This window comes from Sus scrofa, chromosome 1 (assembly GCF_000003025.6).
Source record: "Sus scrofa isolate TJ Tabasco breed Duroc chromosome 1, Sscrofa11.1, whole genome shotgun sequence".
NCBI classification, from domain to species: domain Eukaryota; kingdom Metazoa; phylum Chordata; class Mammalia; order Artiodactyla; family Suidae; genus Sus; species Sus scrofa.
The window spans coordinates 31,199,058-31,218,283 of record NC_010443.5 but is presented as its reverse complement, the minus strand read 5'-3'; the positions used below and the strand labels follow the sequence as shown (position 1 = coordinate 31,218,283).

Here is a 19,226-nt window from a genome sequence, read left to right as displayed (position 1 = left end):
TATATAGCATATAGCAACTGTTAACCATTCAGCTAGTTACAAAGGAATTTCTTTTAGCTTTTTTCTTTTTCTTTTTTTTTTTTTTTGGTAATAGCTTTTTTTTCTTTTGTGAGGTGGAGAAATTTCATTTGCTAGTTTTAACTAACACGGCTGCTTGCAATTAGTTATATACTTCCTTCTCAACCTAACAGATATTCTTGGGCCATGTTATAGGGGTTTAAGCTTTTATTTTAAAAACTGTGTTGATAAGACAAACTGCAGTGTAGGCCTCTATAGGATAGAGGCAGGCATTTATCATATCTCTAGAGGGTTCCTATCTTTTAAAAAGGTCACATTGGGAGTTCCTGTTGTGGCTCAGCGGTAACGAATCTGACTAGTATCCATGAGGATTCAGGTTCAATCCCTCACTGAGTTAACGAGCCCAGTGCTGTGAACTGTGGTGTAGACTGCAGACACAGCTCGGATCTGGTGTTGCTGTGGCTGTGGTGTAGGCCAGCGGCTACAGCTCCAACTGGACCCCTAGCCTGAGAACTTCCATATGCCATGGGTACGACCCCCCCCCAAAAAAAAGCCATATTAAGTGAGAAAAAAATAATGTATAATAAATGACACCAAGAAAGCTGACTAACCATGTGAGTGTTTAAGTAGAGAACACTATCAATTTCATGTAGTGAAATAAATCTGTGATAAATTATTAATTTAAATATTAGCAATTGAAACTATTAAACTACTATATAAAACTGTAAGAGTATTTATTATACCATTATATTTATGATCTTGGCATGACATGTAAAATATTATTCAAGTATGAAACAAATTAAAAACCATGAAGAAAATATGACAAACTGATAAAACATACACACAAATTTTAAATGCTGTGTGAAAAATATGGATCTAAATTTCATATATATATAATGTGTAGGTGTGTTTACATGGAAAAAATATCTGCAGCATGTGATGAGCCTTCTCTAACATAGAAAAAACTCCTACAAATTGGAAATACAAAAATAACCCAATGAAAAATGGGTAGAGATATCATCTTAAAATTTACAACAAGCAAATAAACATATGAGATACTCAACTTCACTGATAATCATTTCTCAAGTATCTGAAAACTCAGATTGGTAAAAATTTAGAAAAATAAACAGATGATTATATAATTACAATCAAAAGCCTTCAGAAAAAGGCAAAAACATAGATAAGAAAGGTACAATATCCATAATGTATAAAAAGTCAGAAATAACTGAGAAAAGATCAGACAAGCCAGTACAAAAATTGACTAGAAACAGGAATTTTAATAATATTCACTGAAAAAATGAGTACCAACACAAGACTGAAAAAAATGCATCTATCCTGGAAAAGACAATTAACTTTAAGGTATGAACACTAGATAAAACTGTTGAGACATCATAAAGAATTAAGAAGACATGCTTCTGATAGGCCCAGTGGGAACCTAAATCCATTGAGTGGTTATTCTCCCTCGTTTTTGTAAATAGATACACTCAGCAACTCCCCCCCCCGCCCCAGTTTTCATCCCTTCTCCCTGAGTAAGGGCTCTTACATGAAGGAAGAGCTACTGGAAGCCCCTGAGAGCTCTGTCCTCCAACGGAACAGGAAAACCAGGAGCAACACCTATTGTGCACTGCTCGGCACCACCACCAAAGACCTAACAAGCTGATGGGTGACATCTCTCCTATTTCCACTGACCTGGCCTGTCTGGAAGATGCAGAAGGCAAACAGTTTCAACGGCTAGCAGAAGCATGTTCAAATGGTGACCCCAATTGCAATGCTCCTCAAAATGGGATCTATTTACTAGAACAGATCATCACAATCTCTGGTACCTTGTATAAGCCTGCTGATAACAGTAAATACGTTTTGTTCCTTCCAAAAAAAAATAGAAAACAAGAGAAGGAGTTTGCTTTCAACTGGATAGGATGGCAGCAAGCCTTCATAATTACACCCTTATTTTCAGGTTATATACACTCTTTATCTCCTTACTACAAGTTAGCTGTCAAGGTTACTGACCATCTCCTGCTGCAGGACGTTACACTAGCCCAACACACTGCTCACATGTGCTTTTAGGATCTGAAAAGCAAGAAGCAAGATGTACTTTTAGGTGCCCTGGAAGAACAGAAGTATGCCAGCAGACATAAGATAAATTCCATGAAAATACAGGGCCCTGCTTCCTCAGTGAAGATCTTGGTCCATTAACCCGCATGGAACATGAGCATGCTCCCGCAAAGTAAAGGAGAAACTGCTTTTCTGTGCAGTCTCAAATACAAATGGGGAAACAATGCTTAGTGAGACTTTTTAAGTGGCACCAGCCCATTACTGAATGCCCCAAAAGGTTGCCAGCTCTCACATCAACTCCCCAATAGAAAAGGCTATCCAGCTAGGTTAAGTAGTAGTACAAGCAATTCTACAATTTGGCTTTAATAATGTGGCTGATCCAATGCTAACTCAAGTGCCTGTGCAATTTCAGGATCCTGTATAAAACTAGTGGCAAGTCCCACTAAGGAAAACAACCACAGAGTCTCTTAGAACCCTGGAGCAAAATCAAGTTCTCTTTGGCAAACCGATGTTATCCTTTCGAGGAAGAGTTCTAGTCTTGCCCTGGATAAAAAAGTACACAGTGGTAGACTAGGTAACCCAGTGACCTGCACTGCCTGTTATGTATTAGGTGTTATTTTGTTGGTACTTCTTCCAGATTTTCTTTTATGTATGTTAGTCAGCTTGCTCCTCACCCTAACTTCTACCGCACTTGTTCAATGGAACAATAAGCCAGCAATGGTTTAGGAATAAAAGCCACGTAACGGCTCACCAACATGGACTTCCTCTTTATCAGACTTCCTCAGAGTACACGTTCACTGAGAAGGCCATGTACCTATGTGGCACCATTCTTGGGGATGTGAGCCAATCGCCTGGCTCCTTCCATCTTGGTGCACTGAAGTAGCAGTATTACGGATTTTGTTATGCTTCCTCTACTGTCCTCCCCCATGATTCTGCCAGCTTCTTAATCCATATATTAGTCACAATCATGCTATTCTACACACCAGTGCTTCTAATTCAATTTACAGAGAAAAAAAAACAAAAACAAAACAAACACATCTTCCGAGGACAATGGGATTCCTTAGTCTGCCAGTATGCCAGTATTTCTTGGTCTGGAAGCTACTGGACTTCCAGAGTGTTTAATGGCTTTCTGGAGATCCAATTATGAGGTCACCTTGAGAGACAGTATTGTGGGAAGTTAAAGTGCAAGCCTACAGGATCTTTATGCTCTCAAGAGAACAACCACTCCATGTTCTGCTTCACCCACAGCCAGAAAGAAAATTCAGATTTAGGAACTAAGGGGTGAAGATACTGAGAAATATATATATATTCCATTTACACCTAATTACCTATTGCAAACTTTCTTCCACCCCTCGAGGTGACATGGAGACAATATCCAAGTAAGGAATGTCACCACACCTCCACCTGAGGAGAAGCTGAGGTTCCATCTGGCTGCTTGGGGCCAGGTGGCAGCACGTCAACTGAGGTCATCGTTAAGGGGAAGGAAAGGCAGGCCTGCAGCGAAGTGAGAGGGAGAAGAAGTGTAAACACATCTTGGAAATGAGCTGCGGGGAACCTGCCACCACCACCACCTTCAATCATAAGTCAGTGTGATCTAACATGTGAGCAGGAGCTGCGAGGACCCAGGTTGGAGAGTCTGGGCTACTCTACAGCTGAAGCCTTAAAAGCAGGTAAAAGGAACATGGAATCGCTACTAAAGGAGAAAGGGATTAATACACACTGCAGCCCTGTTTCCAGTGGTACAGCAACGGCACACTGTAACACCTGTCAATATTTTCTTCCTTGCTCTGAAATGTATATACTTAAGATATTTTTAACTATTTGTCTCCTTCCCTATCTGTAGCCTCCTCTGTTTTATACAGGGTATGCTGTTAGGGGTTACACTTACACTCTGGTGCAGAGGTGAAGGAACACAATGACGCAATCCTGCTGAATCAGAAGAGGAATGGTCTGGAAATCGGCCACTAGACCTGGCACCAGATGCAGGAAATAAACAGGCGTTGGTTCTGCCCATGTGTGGAAATGGGAGAGGAATTCAGGTTGTAAGAGTGATAGTAGCACCATGTAAGACAGGGGCTTCTAATTTTTTCAAGCTTTAGTATGAAAAAAAAAAAAAAAAGACTATGTTCATTATAGAAAACAAAAGGGATAACTATAATGGACATTTATTTTGGCCAACTGATGCTTAAAATTCTTACTATATTGGGATATTTTTGGTTATACTACCCTGTCCACTGGGAAGTGTCATTACAGAACCAGTATTAGGAAAAAAAACTTGTTGTTAATGTAACCAAACTATTCTAAGCTTTGCTTACTCCCATTATAAGTAATACAAGATGACTGATAATGACAGTCCAGGCAACAATCACAAAAAGAAAGGCCAGACTCACCAAACGAGCTAGGTGGACTCAAAAAAGACTTACGTACTGCCATTTAGGTTTTATGAACACTAAACTTCCTTATAAGTCAAATGCTTTAGCTGACAACCTTCTTTTCACTATGAAACAATAATTTTAATAACACAGTATCTCATAAACTGAAGTTTCTTAGAAACGCAACTATTATGTTTTGCCCAATACGCTTAATCAATGAGTGCTATGTGTTTTTCATAAACACAAATGTGAGACAAAGCCTCCCATACTCAAGCAGTATATAATCTAGAAAAAGGGAGGGAAAAAAAGTACATCATATAAACCCAAAGTGGAAATAGAAACAATAAATCCTATAAAAATGTTTCAAACGAGGACCTACAATACAGCTGTTCTATTGGAGGACAATCCAAAAAGACTTAACAGAGCTGGCATTTGCATTGTCTTTAAAGTGTAAGACAGAAGACACTTTATTCTGGAGATTCAAATCTCTAATACCAGGTTTAGACATAACTTGAAATGATCAGATTACCTACTGGTCTCTCCAACCACAAGGGTAAACTCCTTAAAAGCAAGAACATTATTGTACCTCTAGAACCCACCATATTGTTGACACTCAACGAACATTTTAAAAACTGAACCATAAACGAGCATTTGAAAGATCAAATCATGTAAGAAGCGGTATGTATTTATAAAAAATAAGGCATATAAAAAAGGAGAATTAAGAAAAGTAGGCACACTCCATTTTTTATTTCATTACCCTCCAGTTTTTTTACTACCTCCTAGTTTTGGGATAGTGGCTCAGAGGATCTTTCGCCATACTCAAGTTGTCCTTGTTTAAAAAGGTTTAACAGGAGTTCCCACCGTGGCACAGTGGGTTAAGAATCTGACTGCAACAACTTAGGTCGCTGTGGAGGCGTGGGTTCAATCCCTGGCCTGGGAACTTCTATATGCCATAGGTGCGGCCATTAAAAAAAAAAAAAGTTTAATAAAAAATAGTTTAGCGAGAGGGAGACAAAAAAGTTTCTATGTGGCTAACAGATATGATGGTGATATGGAAAAACTGATAATCATTCCTAGTTTCTTCCAAGTCATGTCTACTGGGTTCACTTCATTACCTAGCCTGGGGTGTCGTGAATTGATGGAAGAGTCAGTCATTTTTAATTGGCATGTGTTCAACTTTAAAGAAAAAAAACCCTCATGAAACATGAAAATTAAGGAACAATTTTTTTTACATAGCCATAAACAGTCCCTTGAAGAAAAATTCACCTAATACACTGAGATAGGATTACATCAAGATGCGCCTCTACTAAGAATACAATGAACAAATTAATTCTGCATTATCCACAATCTGCAACTATTTGCACCATTACTTCTAGAGAAGTGATTTTTAAAGAATATTACACATTGCATGACAAGGTGCATTATATTTCTTTAAAACTCAAATTTTCCCCCTTTCAGCTCTTTATTATATATCCTCAGGTACCAAACACCCATTTTGTTCCAAGTGGGTCTGCTGCCATCTAGTGGATGAGGTAAGAAAAACCGTTCATAAGGAAGGGTATTTTTTTTGCCATTAAACTGTAGGCAGCAGTTGGTATTACGGGCTATGTAACGTTACCACTTGTGAGAATCTCCTGGGGAACAGGGAGGACAGGACGCTGTCTGACCAGTGAGGGTGGCTGGGCTCTGGGGGCACCCTGGGTCAGCCCTAACGAGTACACAGATCACCTTCACAGAAATGTCTCCAAATGAGGGAGAAAAGAATACAGCTACCTGCTCTTTTAGCACAAAATACCTCTGTTGCTCAACCCAAAATAACCCAGAGTTGTAACTGTCAATCATAGAAATAACATTGGTTATTAAAACCCTTGGCAAAGTGGTCTTGAGGTTCTGACTCAGTCTTGCCCATGCCACGCTGAGGAAGAAGTAGTTTAAGACTGACCAGTCTGGGAGCCAGACAGCCTGATTTGGAAACCTGATCTCACTTCCTGGCTGCTGACCTTGGGCAACTGACTTCATCTCTCCAAGCTATAAACGCCTCACCAGTTAAGCAGAGAGAAAATCACCTCTTCCTCAGTAATCATGAACTTCAACTGAGGATAATGTATGTAAGTACCTTGTAGAAGAAAGAGTTTGAAAAATGAGAGCAAACAATATGAAGTGGTTTATGTTTTTCTCTGAAAGTCAGAAATGGACAATAAGAATATTCTTATTAACATATCCTAACTAATATGAACCATGTTGCATGAGGGTGGTGAAACTTCATAACCTCTGACACAGTGATGAGAAGGGTAGAGATAGGGAGAAACGTCAACTGACACAAGATAGTTGTAACCCATAATTAGGAGGGAAGAGTCCACTCTGACCGACAGTGACACATATCTGGTAGTTACATGCAAGTGATATAATTGAAACTAAAGTGGGAATAAACCCAACCAAATATTCACAGAAACAAATTCTGTTTTAGACTAAACTCCTTCCTCATCAATCAAACCATCTACCTGTTTTAAAGGGTAGTTTGGAGATTGCGTATATATAAGCATTTTTTAAATGGCACAGATCTCTATAACAACACAAGATGCTAAGTCCGCTATAATCAGAGTTAGAGTCATTAGGCAGAGCTCAAATATATAGGTCAAGGTGCATATGATAACATATCGAGAGAAAGTATCTATATAGCTGGTTGAAAATAAGCATCAACACAAAAAGGTTCTAAGGAAAAAAAAAAAGTGAACTTGGTCTAACTCTTATATCAAGAAAAAAGGAATTTCCCTTCATGGCTCAGAGGTTAACAAACCCAACTAGGAGATCCACGTGGATGCGGGTTCAATTCCTGGTCTCACTCAGTGGGTTAAGGATCCAGTGTTGCCATGAGCCATGGTGTAGGTGGCAGACGAGGCTCAGATCCCACATTGCTGTGGCTGTGGTATAGGCCACCAGCTGTTGCTTCAATTCAACCCCTAGCCTGGGAAGCTCCATGTGCTGCGAGTGCGGCCCTAAAAAGCAAAAAAAAAAAAAAAAAGAAGGGGACAAAAAAAAGAAAAATCATGAAAAGCGTCATAATTCTAAAAAGCACATCACAAGTGGAAGGACTCCTTACAGAATCTGACAAAAAGCTACTAAAATAATTACGAGCTTTTCCCCAATATGGTCTCTATCTCATGCTCGGTCTTGTGACCTGAACAGGGAGCTTCTCTTTGCGGTAAAAGAATTGATGTGAATGGTGGAGAAGAGATCGGTGGCAGGAAGATGAAGGATCTTCTGAAGGATGAGTCTGGAGTTGAGAAGCTCACGGTGGAGCCTGCAGCTGCCGGGCCAAGCCCGCTGGCCTACTATGCTCTCCTCCCCAAACACCTGCAGATCTCCCATTTAAAACACATTTAATTTTGAATTTCTCAATGGTTTTCTGGCCAGATACTTAAAGGGAGAAAGAGATACAGGCTAATAACGTAGAAATGTATGGCATTTTAAAGCTACTGTAGATTAATAGAGGGTTAAATCTGAAGGTATGGTTCTTAAAAATGAACAAACTACAAAAACAAGTTATTTGAAAACTGTATGTAAACAGTGCCTTTTCTAAGATGGCCAGTACACTCCAAGCTTTGTCTTAGCAAAGATGTTCAGTCCTAATATCTTATCCTGTGGCCCTGATGAGCTGCCCTGTTCTGAGAGTCTAGGATCAGGAGCAAGGAGAGAGGCCCAAAGGAGGACATGGCCCCCTGCGGGTGATCTGTGTAAGCAGGTTACACAGTGGACTTGCCAGTGGCGATGCAGTCCTTGAGTGCTCGGGCCTTCCTACCCCTCCTTGGCCACCCCACCTCCTTGATGAGCTTCCTTCTGGGCACCCACCAGATGGCCCAAGAGTCCTTCCGTGCCAGCAGCCCAAGTATTAGCCAGGTCACAAAGGTCACCTCCAGTTTATACAACAGTGATTCCTCAACTGTTTACCTCAGTCCAAATTTCTGATCAGTTCTATTTGCAAGATCTTGTTAGTCATATTTTTGCTAAAACACTGCAAATGGATCTCGGCTTCCTACAGGAACATGGTATAAGTCTGTTCTTCAACTTTCCCTCTTCTGCCCTCCTTCAGCCATACAGAACAGAGAAGGGGAAGAAAGAACCCCCCCCCACAGGTTACATTTTCAGAAAAATTAAGACAACAACAAAATTCTCAAAAATATGTGTATGTGGCCCAAAGCAACAGAAAGGAGCAGATCCTGAGTGGGAAGCCATGTGGGTGGGGTAGGGAACAAGGGGCTTTGCAGAGAACAGAGGTGGCAGGGCTCCAAAACGTCACCAGCAAGTAGCCACCATCAGCAGAGGACAATCAAACCCCAAGTGGAAGCAGCAGCAGCGCTGAGCAAGAACTGAGCACTCTGCTGGAGAAGGTGGGGACGGGGCTTTGGACTGTACTTAGGGCCGGGGGGTGTGGGGGCACATGCTGCCCTTCTCTGAAAGTGTCACCATTCTCTGAGAGAAGGGGGTGCCTTAAAGAGTGGTTTGCATCTGGGGGCCAAGGAAGTGATGGGGGGACATGAGGACTGGAGGGGAGGCCCTCCTACCCCAGGCTCAGTTCTGAGAGGATGAGAGGGAGAGAAACAGCACCTCAGAGAGGTACAGGAGAAAGGGGCCCCAGAGCAGAGACTGGCCACCCACCTCTCCCATCACTGAAATCTCCTGCCAGGAAAAGCAAACTCACTCCACTGAATAACAACAAAAAGAACCACTCAAGAGACTATAAAAAATTGTGGAAAAGAACAGCATAACTCCTTACAAAGAAAACACAGCAGGATAAAAACATTGCCACAGAAGTGGATAAAGTGTCAATTATAACTCAGAATAGCACCACGATTTTTTTTTTTTTTTAGACTAAGTGAGGCAATTGCAATTTTAAAGGAAGATCACAAAAAGAACTCATAGAGAGAGACAGGTAACAGGCACTGGCGAAGCAGAAAGTCAAGGAACTCGGGGAAAGAAAGAGAAAGACAAATTCAGAAATGAAGACCTAAGGCAGGAAAGACAGGCCACATTGAAAGCACAAGCCCCATCACTACCATGTTACAACTGCTGTCATATTGGGATGCACAAGCCACACACGCACACCCCCCTTTCTGATGGTTTTAGCTCCTGGCCCACCATCACTCTCAACTCCTATCTCAACTCTGGGTGATTTCCATACCCCTGTCGATAATCCTTCCACCATCCTGGCCTCAGTTCTTTGCAGGCTTCTCCCCAGATGATCCTGTTCTCCACGCTGCTGCAGGGACACTTGCCAAGAGAAGGGACACTTCTCACGTGCCTTCTCTTTACCAAACTATAACTCTTTCATAGCCTTAGGTTCCACACACCACGTATAAATCGCCACCTCCTGTGTGTCTGGCTCTCTCCCGCTGACACCTTGACCCCAACGAGCCTCTGACCCCTCAGGACCTAGCATCCTTTGGTCCTGCCACTTGCACACTTCCCCTCAGAGACCTCTGCCTCCCTCCATGCCCTTCCTTGCCTCCAGACCATCGGAAACTCCACCGTCATCTTCACTCTCTTGCTGGTATCCCCTCGAGCCCCGCTCTCCATTCACCTCAGCCACGTGACAGTTATGAAACTCTAGGGGAGCCCAACACCGTGTCCCCTCTATGACATGACTGTGCCAAACGTCAGTTAACCAAATTTCTGTTAACGGACACTTTGTCTTGAGATCCTTGTTTACAAGTTGGGGGACTTAAACCATTTATACTATCTCCACGAATGAATCCTTCTGAGTTCCATACAGATAAAATAAAAGGTGTTGCTGACTATATGAGAAAAGTCGCCCATGTTTCCATATTCCATTTATTTACATACTCAAAAGCCTAGTTCTACCCAGAGTAAAAGCCTGAGTCCTTACAATGGCCTATAAGAGCCCACCCAACCCACCATCCCAGCTCTTTCTCTCTCTTTTCTCTGTGCTCTGCAAACACGGGCCTCCTCATCATGCTTCCAACACTCAGGCACGTTCCTACCTCAAGGAGCCCCTACCTGCTATTCCCCAGATACCAAAGGATGTATTCCTGTACTTCCTTTAAATATTTGCACAACTGTCATCTCCTCCGTAAGGCCTATGCTGGCTCCCTGTCCCCTCTCCAGGATACGAGATCCCCACTGGTACAGTTCTGTCAGCTTGCTTTCCATAACACTTAACATCTCCTTCAATACACTACACAATGTATTTATGTTATGTCTGTCTTCTCTCACTAAAGGTTAACTACATATCTCTGGCACCCAAACAGTGCCTAACACATCATAGATGCTTAATAAACACTCATGGAATGAATGAATGCATATAAATGCACAACTGATGACCAGGTACCATAGAAAACATGATCCAAATGCACAGTGCTATGTAATTTACACCGTTCTGGGTTCAAGTACCAGTCTTTCCATAAAAGTTATATGAACCTGAGCAAGTGACTTAACCACTTAAAAATCTAAATTTTCTCATCTGACAGAGTGCCTAGAAGATCAAATACAATGTAAAAGAAAAAAAAAGATTAAAAATACCAAATATGAGGCACAAAGTGAACAGTTAATAAAAGACAGCTAAAAGATACTTACACATCCTTCCAGAAGGATTTTTGAATAAAGCAGGGCATATAGGCAATGCTACAGGACTAAAATCACTGGCTGTATCTGGGCTGCCCTGCCCAGCTCTCTTCCCCACACCCCTGCAGCAAGGCTGTGCTCTGGGGCTCCCAAGTAAGCCTGCCTTAGTTGATTTTCAGCCAATGGTTTCCACACTCCCCAGCAAGAAAATAATAATTCATAGGCTATGAGAGGATCTTGGTGATATCTGTGGACATCCTCCCGGATATTAAATGGGATGAAGAGTGATCTATCCCAGGTAAGTTGGGGGCATACTCATTACCAGTGATGTGCTATTGCAATGATGGTTTTTCCAAATAATGATCATGATAATGATATTATAATAAGAATGAAGATCAGGAAAAGGAAATGTACCAAGACTTACAGAACACTATTTTGTATGACCTGTGGAGTTTTCTAAATCAATTAGTAGGTAAACCAATTAACAATTGCTTTAAGAAAAATACTAGTCCTGAATTATAAAAGGCAATTACTCTTTAATGAAATATTGCTCAGTATTTGTCGAAAGACAACAAAAAAAGAATCAAAGAGATGAGGAGAACTGTCAACACCAACCAGCGCAATGAGTTAAAGGATCTGGTGTTGCTGCACTACGGCACAGGTCACAGCTGCAGCTTGGATTCAGTCCCTGGACTAGGAACTTCTATATGTTGCGAGTGTGGCCATTAAAAAAAAAAAAGAAGAATTATCAAAACCATTACAGGAAACCAAACCAAAACCAAACAGCACAGCCTGAGTTTTGCTGTCTACTCTCACACCAGCACTGAGCCAATTAAACTGTACAGACAGGCAACATCACAGGGCAACTGAGTAGTCATTACACACCAAACATGACCTTCATTTTAATAAAAGGGAAGCTACCCTACAATGCAATTACTGAGCATATTAAATATAGTGAAAAAAATCTAATAATAAATGAAACTTTAAGTAAGAGTGGGGAAACATATATAAGAATTTTTATCATACAATCAGCATCACAATTTATCTATATAGAACTCAAGGACTCATTTGTGGATGCAACATAACTAGTAGGTTCCTGAACTTTTAAAATATAATCTTAGGATAAAATATCCATTAACAAAAGTTTAATTAAGTGATGTATGACACATTCATATAATAACAAATTATGCAACCAACACAGAAGAGAAAAAGCAAGCACCAAAAAAATGTACAGTGTGATATTTTCATAAAAAGAGAAAGAATACAATTTGGTATAAATACTTTTGGAGCCATTCAGGTTTTTCATTAAATAAAAGGGTATGCAAGTTGATCTCAAAGCTCTTTTCCTTAGGTTGACACTGTTATAACAAGTATAGCAAGACAGAAATAACTATTTTTGGTAGATGAGATAGATTTGATAGATAAGAAAAATCAACTGATGTTACTTTATCAGCCTTGGTTTATCTTTATAATCGTTATCAGTAATATCATCAAATAGAAGCGAATCTTATAATAATGCATGTTTAATAAAGGTTTTTCTATATTATCTGTTAACTTCTCTTCTTAACATGCTATTAAATGAAAACATCTTTCAAAATCTTGAGTTTTTCATAAAAGTCAAAAGATGTTAATATATATAAATATCTCTTCTCTCAATCTATATCATATAAATCAATCATATTTTCCTAAGCACAGTAATGCACATTACCTTTTGTACAAAAAGTAATAGTAAGTTACAACCAAGTGTAGCATCTCAGGATTCAAAAGCAAACTTCAGTGTTATCTGGGTTTCCCATAACTTTAAATCCCACTGCAACACGCCAAGGAATGCAGGGCTGTGTTTAGTTTTCTGGGGCAGCCATAACACAATACCACAGACTGATGGGTTAGACAAGAGAATTTCATTTTCTCACAGTTCAGGACGAAGGCTGGAAGTCTAAGGTCAAGGTGTCATGGGCTTTTCTCCTTGGCTTGCAGATGGCCTCCTTTCTGCTGTGATCTCGTGTGGCCTTTTCTCTGTGCCTCAGCCTCCCTGGTGTCCCTCTTCTGTTTACAAGGACACCAATCATATTGGATTATGGCACAACCCTCATAATCTCATTTAACCTTAATTATTTCCCTGAAGTTCCTATCTCCAAATGCAGTCACACTGGGGGTTAGGACTTCACACAGGAATTTGACAGGGACACAATTCAGTCTAAAACAAAGAACTTGAGGAGTTCTCGTCGTGGCGCAGTGGCGCAGTGGCGCAGGAATCCGACTAGGAACCATGAGGTTGCAGGTTCGATCCCTGCCCTTGCTCAGTGGGTTAATGATCCGGCGTTGCCATGAGCTGTGGTGTAGGTCACAGACGCGGCTCGGATCCTGCATTGCTGTGTCTCTGGCATAGGCTGGCAGCTACAGCTCTGATTAGACCCCTAGCCTGGGAACCTCCATATGCCGCGGGAGCAGCCCAAAAAATGGCAAAAAGACAAAACATAAATAAATAAAATAAAAAAATAAAGGAACTTGACAGCATTTACACGAGGGAAAAGTGTAAAAAAAAGGTAGTAATGAATAAATTAAGAGACCTGTCAATCTAAGCTCTAACACCTTTGTGAATGAGTAACTTGCATCAGTCTACGGCATCCTCAGAAAGCTATGCTGGAAGGACCACTCATCATCACTCTAACTTCCTTCTACTTATCTCTTAATCACCCTCCTGAATATTACACAGAAGGAAGGGAGACCCTCTTCACCTGACACCCCTTCAACTATCCAAAGCAGCAATCCTACCCACTCTGTGGATGAAGTGTTCCTAGTACTTCCAAATGCTGCTGTATCCCTGTACCCTAGTATGACTTCTACACCCTTCTCATTCCCTTCTCTTTCTGTTATTCACATTCAACAACTGTTTCTTTTAGAACTGAGCTCAAAGGATGGCCATGTGCCTCTCCTTTAAAATTTACGTAACTTGTTTCCTTCTCATTTAGGTGATTTTACATTGTGGTCTCGACTTCTGAGTTTCCCACCTTATCAAACCATCCTCCTTCCTTCCAGAGTCACAACATGGAATCAAAGCTCTCTCTTGAAAATTTCTATTCTATCCTTTCTGTTCTACCCTTTGTCATCCAATTCAATCCTTAATAGCCTCTGCATGCAAAACTCTTGAGGGATCTAATTCTGCATAAAGACACAATCCCTTGCCATTAGAAGAGGACCCCAGCGGTTACAGAAAAAAATATTGGCACTTGGAAGAAATTATAAAGATAACATACAAAAAAATTCACAAGCCAAGTCGACTATACTTCAATAAAACTTTCAAAAATGAAGAAAAAAAATTCCACAAGCCAGCATTTCATTACCAAAGGAGTGAGAGAAGACTGCTGCCATAAGGTCAGAGGAAAGAAGAGAAATAAACATTTCTAATGGCTACTACATGCTCGGCATACTTAGTCCTATTTCTTGAAAATAGATAAATGCAGTTTAGCTAACATTACGTAACCTACTTGAAGTCATTCACTTCCATTTTATTGAGTATTGACTCATTGCCAGGCTCTGTTCCTGTAGTACAGAGTTGTGAATAAGGCACATTTAGCCCTTTCTCTCCAGGAGCTGTCACTCTAGTAGAGAATGCAGAAATAAGTAGACAATTATGGCAGTTTAATTTACTGATAAAAAGCATTGCAGAAACAAAAGTGGTTAATGAGAAAAGAATGACTGGAGGAGGTAAAATGATAGATCAGGGAAGACATCTCTAGGACATGATCTTTGGGCTGAGACCTGAATGTCAAAGAAAAGCCACTTGTGTGAAGATTTGCAAAGATGTAGCAAGTGCAAAGGCCCTGAGGTAAGAAGGAGCTTGAATGTTCAAGCAGCAGAAAGGCAGAAAGCTATGTGGCTGGGATCTCGCAGCTTCGAGGTGGAGAGTGGTAGGAGTTGGCAGATGAGGGCAAGATCAGATCTGAATGGGTGCTGCGGGGCATGGCAGGGATTGCCACCAGAGAATGAGTCTGCCAGGGAGTCACTGCAAGGTTTTCAGCTGTGAGATGACATGATCTGACTTACAGTTCACCTTGACTGCAGTACAGAGAATAGACTGTAGACAGGCAGGAAAGGAAGCAGGGAGAACATGCAGTCATGCAGAGAAGAAAGAGCAGCAGCTGACACCTTGGCGGTCACAGAGTGGAGATGGAGAGAAATGGGCAAGTGTGGCAGGTAGGACCAACAGGATCTGCACTTAGGTTGTCAAAGGGGAGCAAGGACAGACAGTCCTAGGGATTGGGGTGGGAACAAGGGTAAGAGAGTTCATGCTCAGGACAGAGGCCCGTAGATGGTTCACATATAGGAGCCATGAGTGATTGAGCTCCCTGGAGCCATTTCTTAAAAGTTTTCGTTCATAGAACAGAAACTGTTCACTCACGTTAGTCATAAAGACCACTTGTGCTCAGTCATGCAGGAAAAATCCGCAGAGAGAAGAAATGGTGGTTGCTCTCTGTTCCAATTTCCTGGGATAAGACATTAATTTGCACCCCTAGCTCTGCCATATGTCAATACCTTAGGCATGAAGAAAATCGCAGCAATGAAATCAAAGCCACTGAAGCTTTTCTCAAGGGGAAAAAAATTCAACCAAGTATTTTCAGAAGTGTGACATCAGAGGTAGACATAACAAACAGCATTTTAGGGGAGGGTGGGAAGGAGGGAGATAAAGAGAGAACACATTTTCAACTCTTTTTCCTCTATCAATTGTCTTCTCATCCACCAGCACCCACCAGCAGACTATACCCCCTACCCCCCAAAAAGACACATCTCCAGCTTCTGGGTAAATACAGTTCCAGTCAATTCACTAACTTCTCAGGACTGGAGTTCTTTTTTAAAAGAAAAGTCTGCCCTGGCAATCAGAAAGGAGAAGTTGATGATATTAGCTTCCCCTTTTTTGCAGTCACGTCTTATGATGCAAAACAAGCGTCCCCCTTCACCAGACTCTAGTTAAAAGAACTGTATTCATTTTCAAAAGTAACAACTATAGAGATTTTATGTTTCATCTCAAAGTCCTAAGAATCTTACAGGGACAAGAGCCAAGCACTGATGCTTCTTAATAAACAAAGAACGTGTGCACACAGAAAGAGAAGCTCATCGCAACATGGAGAAACCAACAATATTTTTTGCCAATCTAAACAAATCTGTTGGACTAACAGCCTTAATCTAGAGGAGATAAATGATAAAATAATAAAACAATGAAGATTCAACCTAAACCTCTTTCAGTCACCATCTCTTAACCTTTATAATATGACATATTTTATGCTTCCCTGGAAAGTTCTGGCTTTCCTGAACACACAAATACACACAAGCACATATGGCATGTTATGCATATTTCTGCTAAAAGGCAGAACATTTCTGCACTTATATATTCAGCCAACTATATTTTATGTTACCAAGGGATCTACTTTGTTCACATTCCAAAGGCTAACTTTTAGCCACTCTATCTTCCTCTTTTAGATTATTCTTTAAAAAATACTCAAATGCCAGAATTCTCATTAGCACTGGTAAGACTTAATGTAATGTTGTAAGTACAGGAAATTTTTATCTCAAGGATTGTGTTTCCTGGTCAACCATGGTTATTTCTATTTATCAGTTTCCTTCACTTCATAACTTAATTCTGACACGATTCACACTAGAATTCCTTGTAACTACAACTCTCCTACCTCCTACTCCTCATTTAGAAATAATACCTAACTCTTAAGTGGAACTCTACCTGGGTGTTTAAAAGCATGCATGATGGATTCAGATATGGAAACCAGTTCCTAATAACAAAGAGAATAATCCTGCATATGTTAGGAGAGCTTTCAGGATTCTTCACAACTGTAACTTGGTTAAAATTATGGCCTGTTAAAGCTGAAAGAGACCATGATCCAGCCCACAGAAAATTTATATAAGAAAATCATTTCCTGGAAGATGAAACAGCTTCCTCAGGCCACACTGTTGTTTGGAGCTGATTTCAGGAAATGTGCATGCATGCACATACCGCTTGCCTAATTAGAAACTTTTCCTCTTGTCTGTTGATTGTCCTAGCTCAGCTATATTTGGAGTCTGATTCTAACCTGGGAACTGCAATATAAATCACAATGAGACACAACTGCGGCTAACATAGGTAAAATTTAAAAGACTTTATATGTTAAACATGGCAAGGTTCTGGAGCAACACAAACTCTAGATACACTGGCTGCTGGGAGTATAACCTGGAACAGCTACTTTAGGTAACTGTTCAACTGTATCTACTACATATATGAAACAAAAGAATATATATGAAACAAAAGAACATTCAAGAATGATCGGCACTGTTCATAACTAAGAAAAACAAAAACAAACCAAAAATACAGAAACACTCCAAAAGTCGATTAACAATAGAAAGAACAGACGTAGTATGCTTAAATATGGAATACTCTACGGTAATAAAAACAAATGACCGACAGCTACCTGTAACATCGATGAACTGCACAAACCTCATGGAAGAAAGAAGTCCAATATAAACCGTATTATTTGATTCTATTAAAGTTAAAAACTAAAAATATTAATCAGTGATGTTAGAAGTCAGGACACTGGTTATCTCTGGAAAGTACAGAGGGAGTTATAAACATGAGAAGGGCTTCGGGGGCTGGTAATGCTCTATTCCTAGACACATGTGGTGCTGTAATGCATTTAGCTATACACTAACAATTGGAATACAACGCTCTCTACATATATTGTACTTCTGCTTTATAAAAGTTAAAAAAAAAAAACCCAATCTTTAAGTTTGTAACGGATTTCAATAATTTCTTCTGCTTCTTTCAAAAACACAAGTCCTTTCTGAGTGTTCCATTTGTCCTGAATATATTTTTCTGTATTGCATGTATTTGTGCCAGGATGAAGGGCCTTGTGAAATACCCCACTCTGGTTCACTTTGTGTGATAGGTTCAGCTATTTCAACCCCCTGAGACTTGTTTATCCTTGTTCTATACATTGCAGGCAGGAGCCTGTCTCAAAGTAAACACAAACAGATGATACAGGATAAATGAGCACATATCTCATTTCCAGATGATGCTAATAAAAATGGTACTTTTTTTTTTAAAGCTTGAGAACTAAATCTTAAGCACTTCTTTGATGCATTATGATCTTCTAGACCAAGAATAACTAATTGGTTTAATGTGCATGCTGACTCCACTGGGAATGAATGGTTGCCTGGAGCACTGGGCTCTGAAGGACTTGATGTCATGCTGAAGCCAGCGACAGAGAGTAAGGTTAGGACAAAGGATGCCATGGGCAAAGGATGGAGCACAAACATGCTGCTGACTCTGCTGGAGTCAACAGCACACTCTCTCCTATAGGACAAAAGTAGTTTCTTAATCATTTTAAATGCTCCACAGAGAAATCCCTTATAAAGTTCTAGTTTATTATAATGACTTACTACTCATACTTAGGAAGTGATATTATTTTAACATAATTCTATTTCTGCCTAATATATTTTACACTTACATATTTATGATAGTTAAATATTTTATTTAATACAAATATTAGTGTAATATAGTTTAAATACTTCACTAGTAAAGCAAATCAATTAAGACTACAGACTATTTTTAACAAAAAAATAGTTTAACAGGAAAAAAAGCCACTTAAGTGTAAAGACATTTTATTTCATCTCTCCTACTCTTTGCAAAGCAGAACTGCCAGATATAACACTATTTTTAAAAACTCACAAAATTCCAATCTTATTAAATGTTTTTTTTCTTAGGTTCCTCCAAGAATCAAAAGTCTTCTGATTGCTATTTTCTTTTTTTGGTATAAATTATACCATTCTCAGTATTATACAAGTTTTCATTGGTCTTAATCAAAACTAATGTGAAAATAAACTTTCCCACTGTGGTACTCAGGAAGACTTTGGCTTTAGTGGAACAGACGCATGTATTGTAACTACAAGATTATTACCTTACTTGGATTTCTTTTACAAAAGTCGATAATTTGTACCGACATAAATTCAAAAGATGCAAATGCAGTGTGAAGAGAAACACCTAAATGTGGTGATAAGTACCGTTTTATTCAATCACATCCAGTATTATTAGCATTAACAGATGGGGGGAAAAGTGAACTGAAATTTCACACTTCTCCCTTTCACTTCCACGTGATTTCTGCATAGCCCTTATCAGTAATGAACACTGGTTGGTAGGTTAGATTTTTAACAATAACTTGCTCT

At 40.0% G+C, this 19,226-nt stretch overlaps 1 protein-coding gene and 1 long non-coding RNA gene across 2 annotated transcripts in view; both read right to left on the bottom strand.

Moving 5' to 3' along the window:
• The window catches only part of STX7 (syntaxin 7), a 52,148-nt gene that overhangs the window by 18,769 nt on the left and 14,153 nt on the right, over positions 1–19,226 (bottom strand). The gene's annotated exons all lie outside the window — the stretch shown is intronic.
• LOC110260060 lies at positions 72–7,272 on the bottom strand. Its single transcript, XR_002342869.1, has 2 exons — positions 3,959–7,272; positions 72–3,564 (listed from the first exon to the last, which is right to left on the bottom strand). It is a non-coding gene; the product is annotated as an uncharacterized LOC110260060 (long non-coding RNA).